General features: G+C 38.6%; 1 protein-coding gene across 12 annotated transcripts in view; it reads right to left on the reverse strand.

The window, feature by feature from the left end:
• Positions 1 to 20,144, reverse strand: part of LOC135220661 (gamma-aminobutyric acid receptor subunit beta-like) — a 424,244-nt gene that overhangs the window by 164,041 nt on the left and 240,059 nt on the right. The gene's annotated exons all lie outside the window — the stretch shown is intronic.

Raw genomic sequence — 20,144 nt, forward strand, 5'->3', positions numbered from 1 at the left:
TGTAAATTTCGTTTGGCTCGCATCTATCTTATTTAATTTCTCCCACTTCTTTCATTACTTCTGCCCTTTTCTTTCTTTATCTTAAGCCTCTCATATTTCGTTGTCGTCTGTCTTCTGGTTAATACTTCTTCATTTCGCTCATTTCTGGAAGACCTATATTTAGATTTAAACATTCTTTCAAGACTTTACTATCTCTGTTCATTGATATTCTCTCTCTCTCTCTCTCTCTCTCTCTCTCTCTCTCTCTCTCTCTCTCTCCTTCCCCTTCGTGAATACGTGTGCGTGCAGTTCACCTCCACCCTTTAATACAGTTTCTGACCGTCATTGTGTCTGAACTAAAGACGTGCCTGGCCAGCCCTTATGCTCTTCGAAAGCAGGTGTGCGTGGGGGTTGAGTGAGGGAGGGAGGAGGCTGGGGGCTACATCAGGGGATGGGGGGGGGAGTGGGAACAGAAGAGTCTATACTCCAAGATGTCCTTAGAGATGTCCGCATTGTTCCGCCTAAATGGGTAAAAACGCTGCTATACTGTAATTAGCCTGAACTTTCCTTCTTTTCCAAAGACTCATTATCGCTTTATATCAACAAAAAGTTCTAAAGGGGCCGTCGCTGAATGACGATGCTATCAACTCGCAGGTCACGGAGGAAATTGGATTGCTCTTGTTTTTAGCGGAAGGATCTTCGTACACGTCAAAATTGAGTTTCGAATATCATGGTTCGAATATGTAACTAAAGCCCATTTTTTGAGTTTCGAATATCATGGTTCGAATATGTAACGTTATACAACCCATTTCTCTAGAACTTCATTGTGACAGATTAGTGTATACACAAAGGTTCATGCCATTCTTTAAACTATCTAGCGGTAACATATGCGGATTTTCTTTCACAGTTTCTCCTTTTAAGGTGAATTACATACACATATTGCACATATAATACATATGGGCCCATATATCTAAGTATTTCGGCTATAAATTAAGTTTTACTATTATTTTTTCACGCATTATTAATCCCCGATTTCATTTATTTGTACCTCCAGTCTTTCTACAATTCTGAATCATGTTGAACTACTGATGACCAATATCTGGGAGACCAATTTCTTTGCAAGCTCGAGTTAATATAATATAGGAAAAACAGCTGCAACTCAGTAGCATAATGCCTTGCGGCATAATTAGAACGGAATAGAAATTTAACGCTATGGTCATTGCTCCTATGTTTCATTGCCCTAACTCTGACTTCCATTAAAAGGACTCTGAACTTTTGACACTATTGACTCTTTTATGGTATTCTTGAACCTTATCGACGCCTGGCATGTAATTAACAATGATAATCTCAATACTAATAATTGCTTATTTCAATTTAGAAATGCCTTCGCTTTGCCTTTTTAGTCTAAACCTTTTTCTCTTATTTTACTCTCAATAAAGTAAAGAAACCTTTTCACGAATACTTCCACGGCCGGGTATTCTCAATCAGGTTTACCTGTCAGTCCACCTGTCAGTTAATCGAATCTGGCGTTAGAACTTACGTGTAGACAACAGTTTATGGGCGGAGTCAGTGCACTCACTAGAACTGATGAACTGATGGAATCACCCAAAGTTCTGACCGACTGACAGGTGATCGCATGTGTGGACGGGTAAACACATTTTTATGACAATGTTCCGCTGGATGTTGTCTGGGAGAGATCTCAGCTGCTCGGACCTGGATATGAATAAACTATATATAGGCTTAATTCTTTTCAATATTAGATCCTGTAGCGCTAATTGTAGACCGTTGTATCTCCAAGTCATTTAATAACAATAATGAAAAAATAAATATGTCAATGTGATAAATACAATTTAGTATAAGCCTAGGCCAGTGTCCTGCCTTTTTATGAAAGTAGGCTTCACGGTCCATTTCATAAATAACCGAACCAACCACTAGTTCTAATTTAAATCTATATATTAATACTGTCTGGGAGTAGACATCTCTCATAGGCGATAAATCTCATAAGCCTTCTTGTTCTTTCCTATTATGAGGTGAATTACCGTAGCAGCTAGTCTATATTGCTCCACCCCTCCAAAGCAGCAGAGTTTCCATGGGTGCCCTGTAGTGTTGCCACGACGAGGGCAAGGAGAGAACTAGGGTCGATGACCTACAGTTGACAATCCGACTGACAGTTCTCTTTTCGTGTGGACGCTCATCCGTTCAACGGTCGTGTGTGAACTGACAGGTAACCCTGAGCGTGAATACCGACCTTATACTAACAAATACTACAACGACTACAAATTTTGATAATGATAATGAAAAAAATATTTCTTGGTTAATTTAGACAATCTTAAACACATTACAGATAACTTGAAAGAATTCTTATCAAATGAGTTGTAACCATTAACGATGGTTTTATTGAACAGCAACGCGCATCAGAAGCTGCTGTATTAAGTACAGAGTTATTTTACAGATAAATGTCAGGCCAACTGATCTATTCTCTTTTACAGACATTGCGATTCTAGTTTCCTGAACAAGTTCGTGGCTTTTTCTTGCTATTATGCTCACTGCGGGCAACAGCAAGTAAAAAATGTTCTTCGGCTCAATCGAGTTTTCTGTACATCATGAATTTATCTTTCGGTGGTCTCATTGTAATACTGTAGGAGCCGGGGCCCATGAAACTACCAATGCTCGGTGGCGGCCTGGTCTATACTGTTGCCAGATGCACGATCATGGCTAACTTTAACTTTGAATAAAATAAAAAGTAGGTCTACAATTTCGTATGTTTAACGTTTGGAGAGTGGATAATCAACATAACAATTTGCAGCCCTCAACTTCGATAATTTTTAGGATCTGAGAGTGGACAGAAGAAGTGCAGACGGACAGACAAAACGGGCACATTAGTTTTCTTTTCAGAAAACTAAAATCAGTGATATACTGACGTGAGTGCCAATACTACTGCTGATACAAATAATAATCATTATAATAACGCTTTAAAGATAAGAATCTTCTCCATGTGTAATATCCTGAATGTCAGTATTGAGAGTAAATCCAATAAGAATTACAACAACAACAACATAATAATAATAATGGTGATAATAATAATAATAATAATTGGGAATACAACAGATCTTTGAAGTAAAGGGTCTGAGATATTCGTGCAGGAAAACCCAAGTTTCAAGTAGAAGGCACGAAAAAGGGAGTGTCTGTAACTCATTAGGGTGTAAAAAGAGACTAAAAAATGGTGTGCCACTTAGTATCTTTCTTCTACAAGGTCCTCTAACACTTTGCCTCTAGCGGCCCAAACATCTTGATGGCCAGGGAGGAGAGAAGAGCATCTGAGAGAAAGGCGGTGAGAAGGAAGGGGGAGACAAAGGCCGGAGAGCTGGGGAAGTAGCGGCAAGAGAGAGCTGGGGGAAGAAAGGATGGTGTGAAGGGATGGGTGATAAGACAAAATAAAAGGAGGTGGAACGCGGGAAAGAAGGAAGGGGTGTGGCGAAAGGATGGAAAGATGTAACTGAGCGTAATAGGAGGAAAGAAATAATCGACTAAGATGGGAGGAGGAAAATCATAATGTGGGAGGAAACGGAAAATTGGAAACAGAGGAAGAGAGGAAATGTAAGTGACAAAGAAATGATGGAATGTGAGTGGAAAAGGAAAAGGAAAAGCTGGAATGAGGACAAAGGGGCGTGGAGTGAGGAACTGAGGGAATACGAGGGGAGACGAAGGACAAAGGTTGTAAAGTGGGGGGAGAGGTGAAGAATAAGGGGAAGCGCCGAAGAAGAAAGGAGACGAAAAGAAAGATTAAATAAAGGAAAAGGAATAGGTGGATTGTCAAGGAAGAATGTAAGCAAAGAAAAAACGCGAAGAGAATTATAATAAAGGATTAGATATAAGGTAAGAAGAACGAATGGATGAAATGGATGTAATGCAAAGATAAATGAGGAAAATGATGGAAAATGAGAAGACAGAAGGAAACGATGGAATGTGAAGGGAGGAGAGTGAAGATGAAGTGTGGAGAGAGGAAGGAAAGAAATAAGTCAATGGTGAGGGACGAATGTGAGGGGCAGAGGGAGAGTGAAAGAAATGTCGAAATGTGTGAAAAGATGGAATGGCATAAGAGAAAAATGGAGGAAGAAATATGAAGAGATGGAGACAAAATGCGGGGACAGAGAAATCCTTGTAATATGAAAGATGGATGAAAAGTAGGCAGGGAAGGATAAATGTCCATGCGAAGATAATGAACAAGACAGGAAAATTAAAAACAAATGACGGAAAGAAAATATAAAGTATGAGAGAGGGAGGAAGGAAAGTGATCAGTTGCGAAGGAAGTAGGTGATATGGGAAAATAATGTCAATAAATGAGGCGCAGAAAACACGAGAGCGAAGGAAGGAGGAAAGTAAGTGACAAGTTCTATAAAAAAAGCTGAAAAAACGGTCTGAATATGAGCATAAGATGCATAGACAAAAATGAGAGAAAGGGGAGAGGAAATGACAAATTAGAAAAAAAGAACGCATAGTGAGGGACAGCAGAAACAAAATCTGGAGCGTGTGGAAGAAGGAAGGAAAATGACTGTGAAGGAAGTTGAAGGAAGACGGTAAGGAAGATGAGAGAAGTAAAGGAAAATGAAAAACTAAGGAATCGGAATAGAAGGTCCTTCATCGCTGAGAATAATGCTTAAACAGTTGTTGGGAGAGTAAGGTAAAAGAAAGGGAATATGAATGATGGTACAGTAAAAGGAATGAAAGGGGCCGAGGGAACGCTGCGAAGAATCTTAAGTAATGCCTACAGACACCTCACCGTGTGAGGAGCACTGACGGCACAACCCCTCTACGGGGGGCTGGGGGGTCGGGCGGCAACACTGTATGGGATGAACACAAAGAAAGGAAACAGTGAAAACAGAAAAAGAAAATAAATTAAGAGAGTGAGCAAATATGGAAGATGTAGATTGTAAAAGAACAAAGTTAGGGAATGGTGGAATGTCAACGACCGAGTAAAAGAAGGAAAGGAAGGATGGAAAGAAGGTAAGGATAAACGGTAAAGGAAAGGGTGAAGAAAGGATGAAATGTACACGAGAGAGAGAGAGAGAGATAGAGAGAGAGAGAGAGTTTATGGAGGGTGTGAGAAGAATTGTAGAATGTGCTATAACTAGAGACGACAGAAGTAAGAGGAAACAAAGAGTTGGAAATTCCGCAAAGGATGGAACATGAAAAGCGGAGCAAAGGAGGGACAGAGATGCAACAAGAGTTGCGGAGGAAGAGAAGAGCCCCAAAGTGAGGGTGGAAATCGTCTAAATGTGAAGGGACCAGGAGAACTGTTGAGATGATGACCGGCAGTGATGGAAAGAGGTCCTGTATACGGTCGACGCACCACAGATATAACGAGCAAAGGAGGGAAAAATAGAACACAACATGATTATAAACGAAGACTGGATGGGTCGAACAGAATATCAGTTGTCCCGGTAATAGGGTTTCAGTAATAAATGGCGGGAATCACAAACAATGTTCAGCAAAATGTATAGAACAGAGGAAGATTAAAATTGCCATAACACAATAAATAAAATAAGATAGCACAGGAACACAAAAAAAACACCCTAAAGTAACTGAAATGATGAATATACATTCTTACATGGATGTACACACACAAATATATATATATATATATATATATATATATATATATATATATTATATATATATATATATATATATCTATATATATATATATATATATATATATATATATATATATATATATATATATAAAGGTTTTTGCCACGGAGGAAGAAATGAAAGGCGAGATAACCAAGAACTTTCGGTCTAGTACGACCCTTTACTTAGGCACAACTGATCACACAAAGCAAAAACAGTAAAAGTAGGCTTAATATCCAAACTGACACTACAAGGTTAGCAGTAAGGTCGATTTCACTCTACAGAAACGAGGAAACGCCTGGGGGCGAGATTAGCGATTTTTAAGCAGTCACACCTTGGAGGAGCACACTCGTGGTCAATAGATGATTCATCCAGAAAACTATACATTTTTAAAAAACAAGGAGGCCCTCAGGCGTTTCCTCGTTTCTGTAGAGGGAAATCGATCTTATTGCTAATCTTGTAGTGACAGTTTGGATATTAAGCCTACTTTTACTATGGTTTTGCTTTGTATGATCAGTTGTGCCTAAGTAAAGGGTCGTACTAGACCGAAAGTTCTTGGCTCTCTCGCCTTTCATTTTTTTCCCCCGTGGCAAAAAACCTTTGTTTATACATAACATCACGTTTTATATACTTCGAGATCAAGTTATTCATACACACACACACACTCACACACACACATACACACACACACACACACACACACACATATATATATATATATATATATATATATATATATATATATATATGTATTCATAGTAGATACTAGGGCAATAAATAACAGAAGATTGGGATTTGGGATACTAATGCACCATGGCCAAGGGTACAGGCGCACCTGGCGTGATGGTAACTCCTGTAGGATTTCAAGATATACGTAAAGCAGTAACGATCATGTCAGGGTGTGGGGTATACAAACAGCGCCATATAACAGGCAAACAGATGGATGGATTTGTTGACCACAAAATTACAACTTTCATAGTGACAAAAGATACAAACTTACAGTATTTCAAAAGATCAGTTTTCGGTCAAGTCAGTATCAAAACATCATACAAAACGACTTTGTAAAGCTGAGAAGCACTCCAGAAAATAATTAATGACAAAAATGACAACGTTCAGGTACATCGTTAATATCAAATACACTATACCCACACTTACATATAAAACCCGTGACAACAAAGTACTAACATGAACTGTCAATGTAATGCTCAACATATTCCTAGTGCTATCCCATAATGGTTAGGATGATGTTCCATACCATATTATCATCTGACATTTCATGAAACAATAAAGTATCTGCAATCATTTCGCAGAAGGGGGAAGAAATTCACAACACATGATGGATAGTGATACTTAACGAAGAGGAAGACGACGAAGTTATGACCCTTTGAGGGACTGGTTTCAAGACCGGAAGAACGAGGCGGCGTTGTTACTTGGCTTTAGCTTAGAGATGCAAGGCACAGAAGTCTGCCGAGACGGGCGAAGACTGCGTTAGGCCAGGGGCTTTGAGGGAACAAGTTTTGATAAAAGGTGCACTGTAGTATAAAGTTCATGACCAAAAATGTGTGAAAGTGAAAAAACATTTATGTGAGGGTGAATCTGTGCCTTGTTAGTTCTGGTGAATGAGAAAGGGCGGTTGGATTGTATATTTCAAATTCTAAGGTAGCTGACAAAGAAAAAAATGGTGTGGCTTGTGGGTAAATGGGTATGCAGTAGATGGTTGTCCCAAAGATGCGTTTTTATTACGCAAGGAAGGCGATGTACAGATCATATGTTTATATATATGTATAAAAAGGGAGGCGTGTATCGCATAAGAACACTGGAAAAAGCTGTTCACGTGAACCTACAGAAAGCAACCTAAAGATGTGATAAAATGCAACACAGAGACCCTTTGCCATTTATGATGCAGACCCTAATTAATTAGGAGTAATTAGAAATTTCTATGATGAAAGTCAATATTTTATCTGTATATACAAACGTGAGTTTTTAACTTTGTGTTAAAGTGAGTTTAAAGCATGAGTGAATTTGATCTCCATAGCAGTTTAGTCATTTCATGGCTGGAATAATGAGACACTAAGGAAGTGATAGACGTAGTTGCAAAGTTGTGAGATGAGATGAGCGGTTGAGAACGGTCTGCAAACTTCATCATGTTTGCGATGATGCAGCATTAATACGAGGCGGTGGAAAGATGCGAGGAGAATAGTCAAAGCGTTGAACAGTGCTTAAAAGAGAGGAAAGTTGAAAATAAATATTAGCGAAAGTTAGCTAATGAAGGTAATTTGTAATCAGGGATATGGTGGAAGAATAGAGTAGCTGGATACGTACAGGTATTTGAGAGAAAATGCAGCAAATAATAATCGGATGTGAGAGGAGGTCTGAAACTAAACATGAAACAAAGGAGTTAGTGGGTTCAGCCAACTTTCTTTTGTGAAAGCGACGTGTAGATGTGCAATAAGGATGGGAGATAAAAGGTAGAAATCGATGAAAGTTTTCATAATCAGTCTGGAGTTATAATCTAAATGCTGAGAAATGACAAGCACATGACATATGAGGCCAACAGAAGTGAACAATCGGTGTTATAAGGAGAGAGTTGTTCATATTTTGTTAGTCTGGGGAAAAAGGAGAGCAAAATGGAGGCAGAATTGGTAAGATTGAATATACTTTAATGTCTGTATCCTATTATCAATTTGTTCACTGTTTCATATGATTTTGGCCGGATTTGCAATGTACTGAAAATACTAAAACATGATGATGTCGTTTGTCGCATTGCACAGTAAACCTCACTTCCTTTTCGTCTCGAGCATTTCGCCTCTTCTCCTTTTTCGTCAAGGCCTTCTTCCAACTACTTTCCATAATCAAACTATGAGGAGTTTTTCCCAGCGAGCTGTGATGTGGTCAATCTAATTGAATGTTGATCATCAAATGGCCAAAAGTGGATTTGTTTTCTTTACTGTTTGGCGATACTGGGATGTCACTTCCCTTCGGAGGGCCACAGCGGTAACAGCCTCGCTACGCAATATTGCATCTTATTGCCCCTAGGAGGGTTATTCGGGAGGTCCTAGATGGCGTGGGAGCTTCTGGGAGGGGCGTAGGTGCTTCCCCCTCCTCTACGAGATAGGAATGTGCTTAGGTTTTGCCGCATCCCTACGATGTTTATGTAGACAGTTTTTCCTTATCAGCGACGTAGAAAAAAAGACCTGTACAAAAAACGCGCCGAGCGTAGCTTTTCCGTTATGAAAAGAAAACTCATTTTGAGTTACGTGGATTTACTTTAAGATTTTGTGATGCTGACCTCACATCAATGAACAAATATAAACCCTGTAAAATAAGGATAGCTGACAATTCGATACATTGCTATTAAAATCAAAGCACAAGGCGATATCTGACGCCATTTAGATTTTACGTAGTGTAAGATCACTTCAGCATTTGGGGATGAAACGCGTTAAGCTGTGAGTGACGAGGGTTTGCTTAAATAAGTTCTCTATGAACCAACGAAGGTCATTTCTTCGTTAGCGAACTATATGTTAAGAAGCACTAACCTGTTCCCGTAGAGTACACAGTATACTTTACCCAATACTTCTAAACGGAGATTCTCACGTAAATTGAGATGATGAAGATGAACCGTAGCCATTAAAGATTTCCGTGCTCTTGCAAGTTTCCTGTTCCACGGAATTTGTTTTATTTCATCACAATTTGGAATGAAGGATGTTCTCACCATGCAATCAAAGATGCAAAATCGGGATTGGGTAAACTGGTTATTTTTCATTCAAATATTTTCACAAATTTCCAGTGGCTTAGAGTGTCTGGTCCGTAAAGCTAAATTCTGTGTTCTCATGGGGCAGTGGTTTATGGGACTTCCAGCAGGCTGATTCTGAAGAAGGACCTGCCTGTCCCTGACCACATTCCGGAGAGAGCATTGCATATCGTTATGGCTTTGTTAAAGATAAAGAGCCTTTTGTTTAATTTGCATTAACAATCCAGGGCAAAATTATTCTACAGTAAATTCCAAACCTATAAAACATATGAACAAATAATAACAGATTAACGTACGATTTCTTTTGTTCAGGCACAAGAGTAATAGGCTATTTTTTGATGGCCATTGAAAGCCTTATACGATTTTCGAGATTGCTGACTGGGTGATTTCCTTTCAGTGATCAACTCTAAACAGTGCACCTTTAAGCAAAACAACGCTCCTCTCTCTCATGGAATAGCAGGTCAGTTAGACTAGTGCGTGTTTATAAACGTACATATATATATATCTACACACACATATATATGCGTGTGTGCGTGTGTGTGTAGATATATTATGTACATATGTATGCATGTGTGTAGATTATTTGTTAGCCATCACTGTATAAGCTTGGGATGAATGTGGATGATTTTCTGCACAAGGGCTCCAATCCTGGTTCTGCGGTTAAGAGGTGACTGTGAAAGTGACTGCTACCGGGAGTTTCCGTCTTCCTAAATTGTGGAAAATGCACTACGCTGAAAAATGACTTCCAGTAAATATTAAGCATAAACAAATTTATAATATGCCTGTCACTTGATGTCATTCTACGACAAAAGAAGTGTTGACGCTTGGAAATATTCTAAACAATCTTCGAATGAAGAATAACCAAAGTCACGACTTCCACAACGACATCGATTCTAGAGACCATTTTTACACTGGGGAAGGTAAAGGTTAGAAACGAGCATTGAACGAAAAGATGTGTTCGAAAATTTCGCATTTCCATCATCGGGCATTTCCAACGATTCCCATGTCTGTCTGGCTTCTGTCTGTTATCTTGGCTCCAAGATACTTGGCGATCAGTAGGATTTTAAAAGATTACTTTAGCAACGATCTTTACGCTTTTGGTCGGATTCATAATGTAATGGGATGACTGTTCTAGTTTAATGTCATCTAAGGATGTCCTTTACAAGCAGCAAGAATTCTGTCAATAAAGATCCCCCGTTAAGCAATCCAATTACGTACTTTCCTGGAGGTGTCCTTGCAATGATCATTTTCGCCCTTATCATTAAAGATATTAAGTAGACTTGAACATGTCAAGGTACCAAAGCGAGATACTGCTGCCCTTCCACGTCTTAATTTTCACCACCGTTTCCATTATAACGGCGCCACTAATTGACGCTGAAAGGTTTCTCATAATCAAAGGCTCTTCATCTGTGCTAAAGAGTCTACGTCCTCCAACCGCTTGATTAAACTGAATATATCCACCTTTGATACTGACAACAATTCAGGCTAGGACAACGTGGTTCGTTAGATATTTGTGGCACCTGGCATCCCGGCTTCCTACCGAAAAAGACACACGCACACACACACACACACACACACACACACACCAACAAGCTCTTCAAATGGAAGCTCGTCACACAATAAAGGGTGTAGCTGGTAATTCAATCACCTCAACTAGAGCCGCAAACGTTGTTATCACCACCTTCGTTAAAATCATATACATCATATAGTTATAACATCTCGGGTGGCTTCATCATTATAAGAGCTAAGGTCTTTAGCATTCTTGTTATCATTAAGGTCGTCATAAAAAAATCTGAATGGATTATACGTCATCCGTCATCCAGGCGATGGAACAGATTGGCACATCTTGTGTTACCTGAATTAAATTTCATTTCTCTTTCCTTTGACGTCATTCGAATACATTAACAGTTTTGATGACTGCCACCCTTGGTATCCATGACAACGCGTCTGGCCATCAAGATAGGTCTGTTCATCAGGTTAGACTGGTGGAAAAATCTGCTTAAACACAGTTTAAAATTTCTTCTAGCCTCAAGCGATGCGTCATGAATGCTTATGCTCTTAAACGTCCAATCGTCGATTATTTGTAGACAAGATAAAAAAAGTCAACGCTAACTTCATCTCGGTATCATAGAATAGACCTTTACAAAGATGTAATCGTATGCCAAACGTAAGAGAAAAACAGATGACTAAACGAGAGAAAAGAATTAGCAGCGAATAAGGCGGTATGGGTTCCATCACCTTTATCCTGATTTTTGATCATCTTTCTTCCTCTCTTATCTACCTAATCAATTCAGTCCTCGATCTCTATTTCCTTTCCTCCTGTTGTTATTTCTAAAAATGTTTAAGGTGTATTTTTATATGGCCCTTTCTCCTTCCCTGAATTCTGAGAACGCAGCCCAGAATGAACAAACCGCGCTTCTTTTTCGGTATCGATGCTCTTGTGACATGATAATCCGATTTATTCACGGCTTTCCTGCTTCATCCAGCCTATCTCCACGGCTTCTTTCGCTGTGTAACCATGCTGCCTTTGTCGCTGCTTACATTAACGCTACGCTATCCATACATCACAATATTCTAGATAAGATTTACCAAAAAAAAAAAAAAAAAAAAAAAAAAAAATTGAGTGTCGAAGGCAAAGCCATTAGCCAAACTGTGCGACCTCATAGCAAGACAGGTTTCTTACGAAGTACATTTACAGTTTAAAATACTCCTTTTCCGTATAATTGTATTAAAGAATATCTATTCATAAAATACCCAATGCAATACAGTACATTACAGAGCTTTACTTATTTTACGAGAGAGAGAGAGAGAGAGAGAGAGAGAGAGAGAGAGAGAGAGAGAGAGAGAGAAATGATTTAAATCTTTTCATTAACAGGCTCGGATTCAGGCCTCCTTTTCACCCTCAAAATGGCGTCATACTCATATATTCTCCTAATCAAAGTAAGACCGAGCTGGGGCTAACGACTTCGAACAGCGCGGCTCTCCCCCTCCCCTCCCCTCCCCTCCCCTCCCCTCCCCTCCCCTCCCCTCCCCTCCCCTCCCCTCCCCTCCCGAACCCCGAAAGGTACTCGCTATGAAGTCCCCTGCCTTCCAACGAGCAGCTAGAGGAAGAAGTTGGGCTGTTTTGAAGGTTATCTGAAATAAGATCACTTCGTTATGGCCATTCGTGTCCCCCGAATATGATGATGGCGCTGCTCTGTGCCAAAGTAGGATCAGGGTAGGGTGCCATGCTTCGGAATTTTTTGGTGGGGCACAGGAGAATTGTAAGAAACGGAGTAATGAACAAGATCTAAATAGATTTGTTACTGTTACACATTATAATAACAATAACACAATAGTAATTACACAAATTGGTAAAATTTCTATTTTTATCAGTATGATTATTTTTAACTAAAAAAATGCGTATTATACCGAAACATACAAAAATCAGGTAAAAAAATTAAGCGTAAGAAAATGGCGCTTATCAAAACCTGTACTTACTCCAAAAATGAAGTAAAAGTGAAGCGTAAATTTGTAAAAGGAAGCGCATCTAAACTTACCAGCGCAAAATTACAGGAAAAACCCCGGCTCGCGATTCGAGATTGACCCAGTTCGGAGAAAATACCAAAGAATGGTGCGATATACTACATTTCCAAAAGAAGCGAAAATAAGTTTCACATATTGGTAAGTGATATATGGGTTTGTGTGAGCAATGCACGTGTGTTTGTACACTTGTACAATATCTCGGGCGAACCATTTTCAAAGAGACAACGTTAAAGCCCAGTAGAAACGGATGAACTATCTATGTGGAATATCCTTGTAGAAAGGAAATCGTACACTGTCATCACAAATGCCGCAGTCTGTCATGACGTGCAAAAACAATACAAATTACACATTTCCATAACTTCAAAGAATTGCTGTAAGGGAAGTGTTATTCATAATACTTCTCTCTCTCTCTCTCTCTCTCTCTCTCTCTCTCTCTCTCTCTCTCTTTCTCTCTCTCTCTCTCTCTCTATGCCAGAGCTAATAGTGTTTGTGGTCGTTTGGTTGGTATCCATGCGTTCGCTGACTTGACCCCAGCCCCGATTCATCAAGAGCTCCCGAAAGCGATCCATCACTGCAGACAATGGTAAGTTACAACCCCTCCCAAACCATCCAGGCAGAGACGTGCCCGAAATCCGAGAGAGAGAGAGAGAGAGAGAGAGAGAGAGAGAGAGAGAGAGAGAGAGCATATGTAAGAAAAATGTGATTTTTTTTATTTAACTTTTATAAAACATCAAAGGTTACTGATCAACCATAATGTCACTTTTCAAGCAATGAAATATTCCAGAACACCTAGATGCTAGAAGTTCAGAATGTTATCCAAATTAATCGCAAGCCTTCCTTTTCTTGGCAAAGAAGAGTGTTCTTTGGGTACGAAGAGAGAGAAAGAGAGAGAGCGAACGCCGCTCTGTATAATTTATCTCAAGGATAAACTGTCATCAGGAGGCACTACGTAAAAGCGGTAACTGACGAGATATTTCGAATACAAAATAGTTTCTGCAGAGGCAAAGAAATACAAAAGTAGGACACGCCTTTAAGCGGGAAGGAAAAAAGGGAAAAACTCTTCTAGCTTTAGTGGCGGTGCTTCGTTTCCTTTGACTAACGCAATCATAATTTCAGAAGAAGAATGACGGCAGCTTAAAGTGCTCTATGTCCGCTCGACTTTGTGTCCTGGAAGTCCACGGGAGCAAAGAGAAGAAAAGAAGAAGAAGAAGAAGAAGAAAAGAAGAAGCAGAGAGACGTCGGATGAGGAATGGACATGGGAGCTTCCACTGGGTATTTGCAAACATCACAACGGGAGGTGGGAAGAGGGTTCTGAAACACAAACACATACACAAATGGTGACTGAGCACGAAGAAAAATGAAGGTCGAAGTCTCATGGTATGGGAGAGAGAGAGAGAGAGAGAGAGAGCTTCCGCTCAAGATGACAGTAGTGGGATTTGATTCCAGGGGTTCCTTTTCGCCCGCAGGACTGCAGTGCGGGACCTTGACTCCCTCGCTTCCTTGGGAAGGAGAATGGAAAAGTGAGAAGGAGAAGAAGAATGAAAAAATGGCCTCACGCCTTATCCAGATGAATGCAGGGTTTGTAGAACGTCGCCTCGCGACTATCCATACCGCCATTTTTCTGGAGTTGGCACGTACGCCGGCTAAGTCTGCAACTTGACCCTCTGGCCTATGCGTAGAGAGACACAAAGGTTTCTTCGCAGTGGAAAGAAGGGATGAATGGAAAGGAAAATGTGAGGTAACAAAGGAATAGAAAGAATCTGAACTCAAACAAGACATGAATCATGAACATTTTAACTTTAGAAGTCTTGTCTTCTTATTACTAATTCTTATAGCATTCCAGTGGTTTCTACATTAAACGGTGTTTACTTTTCATGGCTAAACAATAATGCTAAACAAGTATCGGTACTATTTCATACTTCCCACAAGTACTGTAAATCTACACTGTTTCCTTAGCGACAGTAACGAGGGTGCAAGATGACTCATGGTCTGTTCTCTAATGCACTGCCTAGTTCATCATTCAAATTTGATTCCGCTTACAGGATTCTCTTTGCTATAATGAAGATTAAAAACAAGAAACATAAAAGAACCTCGAGCAAGAATAAAACAAACCCTCCACCCCAATCAAAAATAAAACAGGGAAATGAATCAATGAGAGCTTAACATTTTCCATAATTGTTTTGGATCAGAAATGACTGAGTTTTCCAGCTATTGTGTCTGATAAATAGTGCATAACAGGTCACGCAACAGCTCCGCGAACACCATTTTTCTCTCGCTGAAAAAAGATCTTGCCTGACTCGTGCAGGTGAACCAAGTGAAATTTTCAAGAAAGATTCTGACTTTTCTCTTATCGTCTGCTGGCAGTTGTCTTTATTCTGGGGACTGAGAAATTTTGAAAGTGTCTATGTCTATCTGTCATCATCATCATCATCATCATCAGCCGTTGCTAGTTCACAGCAGGACAAAGGCTTCAGACTTGTCTTTCCACTCCCTCTGTTTATGGTCTTTCTATGCCATTCTATACCCGCAAATTTGCGGGTATGTCTATCTATACCTATACCTATATATACGAGTATATATATATATATAATATATATATTATATATATGATATATATATATATATATATTACTTAAGTCCAAAGAGCAAAATTATGAGTAATAATATTTCAGCCATTAAGCTCCTTACGGACATTAAATATCACCAAATATTATAAAGTCAAGAAAATGGTCTCCTTCTTTGTTTTTCCGAATTTTCAGAGACGAAGATTAGCAATTAACAGAAAAAGTTAGGAATTCCATAAATGACGTAAAAACCGACATGCCAATCTTAACCATCGTCACCACCTCTTCTCCTTCATGTGACAATTCCTCCTCCTCCTCCATAATTATTCAAATAGATGCTTGATATGACGGAATCGTGTTTAATATATTATATATATATATACATATATATATATATATATATATATATATATACTATATATATATAATGTATATATTATAAATATATACACGTATGCGCAATATATGTTTATATTCATACATATATACATACACATATAAACATATATACTATATACGTATACTACACACCACACACACACACATCATATCACCGTGATTTATATACATCATTAATTAAGATACAAATGTCGCTTGATATCCAATTCACGATACTTCGGTGATGTGATGTGTTTGTTTCTTTTGTTTGTTTGTATGGTGTTTTTACGTTGCATGGAACCCGTGGTTATTCAGTAACGGGACCAACTGCTTTACGTGACTTCCGAACCACGTCGATAGTGAACTTCTTTCACAAGAAAGATATATCTCTCACACCTCAATGGAATCCCTGAGAATCGAACTCACGGCCACCGAGGTGGCAGGTCAAGACCATACCACATCTTTCCAGTTAGTTATCATGTTGGTGGTGGGTTAATGCCGAAGTAAGTACAATTTCAGTCTACACGGTGAACAAGTAAGGCAGATTAGGGGATAACTTATACCTCTCTTGATGGTTGGACCATCGACTGGAGTCGTTGGAAGGTCCTGTGTCGAGGGTTCGAGATCCTTCGGCACCGATCCATTTCTCACTTATAATTCTCCTTTAGTGATAATTCCTCGTGGGGGAATTCCCGAATTAGCGTGAATTGGATATATATATATATATATATATATATATAATATATATATATATATATATATATATATATGCTTAAAAAATCACAGTATATGCACGTGACTTCATTAAATGAGCGAATACCACAGAAAAATGATAGTCAGAAATCCAAGCGCTGGATTATCTCTTTAACTTTTACCCTTTTGACAATTAACCATCTGGTATTTTTTATCTTGTTTACCTGGTAACTTTCTCTCCAATTGTATTTCATTCGTTCCTTGACAATGTCTTAGTAAAGACGAAAGCGCTTGGATTTCTGACTATCATTTTCCTGTGGTATTCGCTTATATATATATATATATATATATATATATATATATATATATATATATATATATATATATATATATATATATATATATATATATATATATATACGTATTCACGAGATGGCAATATCACGTCATGCCCATGACACCGCTGACTGTCGATCAAGCGAATTCCAGCAACGTGAGCCTTACATAGGTGGCCAATAAGAAATGCCGGTCACCTCCGACACGTAAACCACTTGGACATCCGAGAGCCATAATGTGGACGAGCAACCTCAACCCTAAAATGCTTACTGTAATGCCATTTGGAGCCACATCCTTGAAGGGAAAATCACTTGGAGTTTATACGTACTACACGCGTACTTTGTTTTACGTAAATCTGTATTTGTGTGTTTTTGAGTTTGTGTGTGCACACGTGTGTCCATATGCACGTACGACAAATACTAGAACAATAATAATCGAGAAACAGACTGATAAATCGACCGCTATAGTTTTCATGCATTTGGCTGAGAAGAGGCATCCGTGGCTGCATTAGTACCAAGAGCTCACTCTGGAGTGAGGCAAGCAGTTAAAACAAGAAAGGCATCTATTTTAGTATATAGAAGCAGAAAAAGGTTATCAAGACAAAACAGCGATTTCACATCAAAACTGTAGGGATATTTTCCGTAAAATACACATTTCTGAACATCAAAAACACAATATACGATTCTAGGAAGATTTTTCCCTGCCCAGAGTTGTGTTCTAAGATGGAAATACTAATTCCCCCTGTTGTAATTAGTACTCAGACACAAGTAATACTGCTAGTTGAAACTGTTCGTGATGAATCTAGTATCGAAAACCCTTTTGTAAAGCACAAAAAAGCCAGTATTAAAATACTTCTGCAATTTTAATAAGATTTAAACTATTTTGAGGTAACAGTCATGAAAGATACTTTTGTTAGTTTTTTAACGTCAGAAAGAGTTCTCAACATGAAGGATTTCAATCTACCTCTACCACAGAGGAACTCTGTTCATGAGCGTGCTCCAAATGGCTCAAAGGCTTAGTCAGTATGTCTTTAAACTGACTAATAATAGTTTTGCATAAATGGGTAAACATATTTTGATTTCTATACACTTCGTTTTCTCATTTCAAATATTATCAATATTGATCATCCACGTAACACTCAGATGTTGGGTTCGATTGCCGTTGTGGGACACGTTTAAACAAAAACTCAGGAACTGCTAATTACTTACTAGTGAGAGCTTCAGATGAGATCTTCCTTGGGTTCCCTTCTTTTCTCGCGTCCTCTCATCGTGTATGGAGCACAGCCTCTTCCTCTGACTTGCACTGTCTCCATTTCATTTTCCCGGGCCGTGCGGTCTCTCTCTTATGTCGGTTCATGTACTAGGACGCAAGCGCAGCTAACTTGCAAGTTACTTTTTTCCGCCTCCTTTAATTTCGCAAAAGGGGAAAAAGGGGAAAAAGTAAGAATAGGAAGACATTTGATTTCAAGAGGTCTTCAAACCATCACTGGGCTTTTAAAAGGAAAGTCTATAATTTCATTGAGCCTGACGGGTTTTTAAGGCTCACATGCTTACAGGATAGAAGACGCCTTACTTGAAAAAGTGGACAGCGTATTTTTGCAGAGCCTCACTTTTTGGCTTGTTTGAACTTTTTTGGGAGGAGGACCAACGATGCAAGAGCGCATACTCGCGCATGCTTCCCTTTCGTTTAGAGATTGATTGATTGATTTATTAATTCTTACTGGCGTCGCAACGACGAGGTTATTGACGCCGTTTCGTTTAGAGAGAAAAACTTCATATTCTATATACAATAAAATTACCCGTTTATCATATTTACCTTAGTTTTCTTTTATTTTTGATATTATGATGGAACAGTTAATTACAACATTATTTCCTTTATGTCATCTGGCGTATAATTTTCTCCATTTAAAGATAAAATTCCGTCTATTAGTCAAGCTTTCAACCGTTAGGTATATCAGCACCAGTGTTTTTATCAACCTTGAGCGAGTTCAAGGGAAGTTAACTTATGAGCTGTAGGTATGCTTGGCTACCTAAATACAGCATGCTATATTGAGGAGGATTTTTTGACAGTAGTATCATACGAACACTTGTCAAAAGAAACCGGTTACGTATTGCAAACTGTTTTCACAGTTCCAGTTTCATTTTCAAGCAAAAGAATTCTATATAAAATAGTCCATTTGAGCCAAGACGGCGGACATTGTTCAAATCCAGAATACAGTGCATGTGTTTAGCAAACATCTTGGGTTTCACTCATTAAATAGTTTAATTTTACTCATAATCAATCCAACGACTCATAAATTGTCTTCCTGTGCGCAGATCATACAGCATTTTGAAAGACATTTCCTATATGTCTCGAAATTTTACTATATAAACGTTTTGGAACTGCTTTTAGCCCACGAGTTCGAATTACTTAATTATTCTGACATGCTTTCTGAATTCCAGTTTTACCAATCGTCATGAGCAAAAAATGATCTCTTTTGCAAATGAAAAAAGTACTTTATTAATGGCCAAATATAACTCACAGCTGTGCATCAATAGAAAAATGCTTTATTCCATGTCTAATTTTTTTCTGACCTGACCCAATTATTCTCTGTTACATTATTTCCTTAACTCACTTATAATTAAGTTCCATGATTTAACTCCATTTGCAGGCATTTCAATGAATAAAAAAAGAATGTTAATAAGTATTTTTACAGGATTCTCATAACCGACTGTACTTTCTGCATTCATTCAAGTTGAAGGACACTTTACCCATTAGCCATATGAAGGGGAAAAATAATAGGTTGATAAAGTAAATTACTAAAAAAAAAGAAAAAAAACCACTCATGTTCTGGATGTGCGTGTTACGTTGTACTACCAGCGAGAGATGGCGAAGTCACTGGATTGTTGAAAGGTGTACCTATACAGCCTTTCATTTTCTCATTTTGGAGTTTCCTAAAAACCGAGAAAAATTTTTCGCATTCTTCGCTCGAGTCTGTTTGCCTTTTTTGTATGAAGGTGGAATTCCTTGACACCCAACGAGATGTTCTGATTAAATGTTGAAGAAATGGCAGGTAAGATCTCATTTTTTAGGTCTGACAATATTTCTCGATGTATATTTTAGGTAAATAAGTGGAACAGGAACAGAATTCTGTGTAAGCGACGGCAGCGACGGAATTTACATCACTATTTACTCTAGCAGCTCTTGTTCTGTTCTAATTCGTAACATATTTATTTTTGCATTATTCTAAATTCACAATTGTACCTGAAATATTCTTGAGAGTTTCTTTAACCTTTCTTACTTACTTT

Source organism: Macrobrachium nipponense, chromosome 2, assembly GCF_015104395.2.
Source record: "Macrobrachium nipponense isolate FS-2020 chromosome 2, ASM1510439v2, whole genome shotgun sequence".
NCBI lineage: Eukaryota > Metazoa > Arthropoda > Malacostraca > Decapoda > Palaemonidae > Macrobrachium > Macrobrachium nipponense.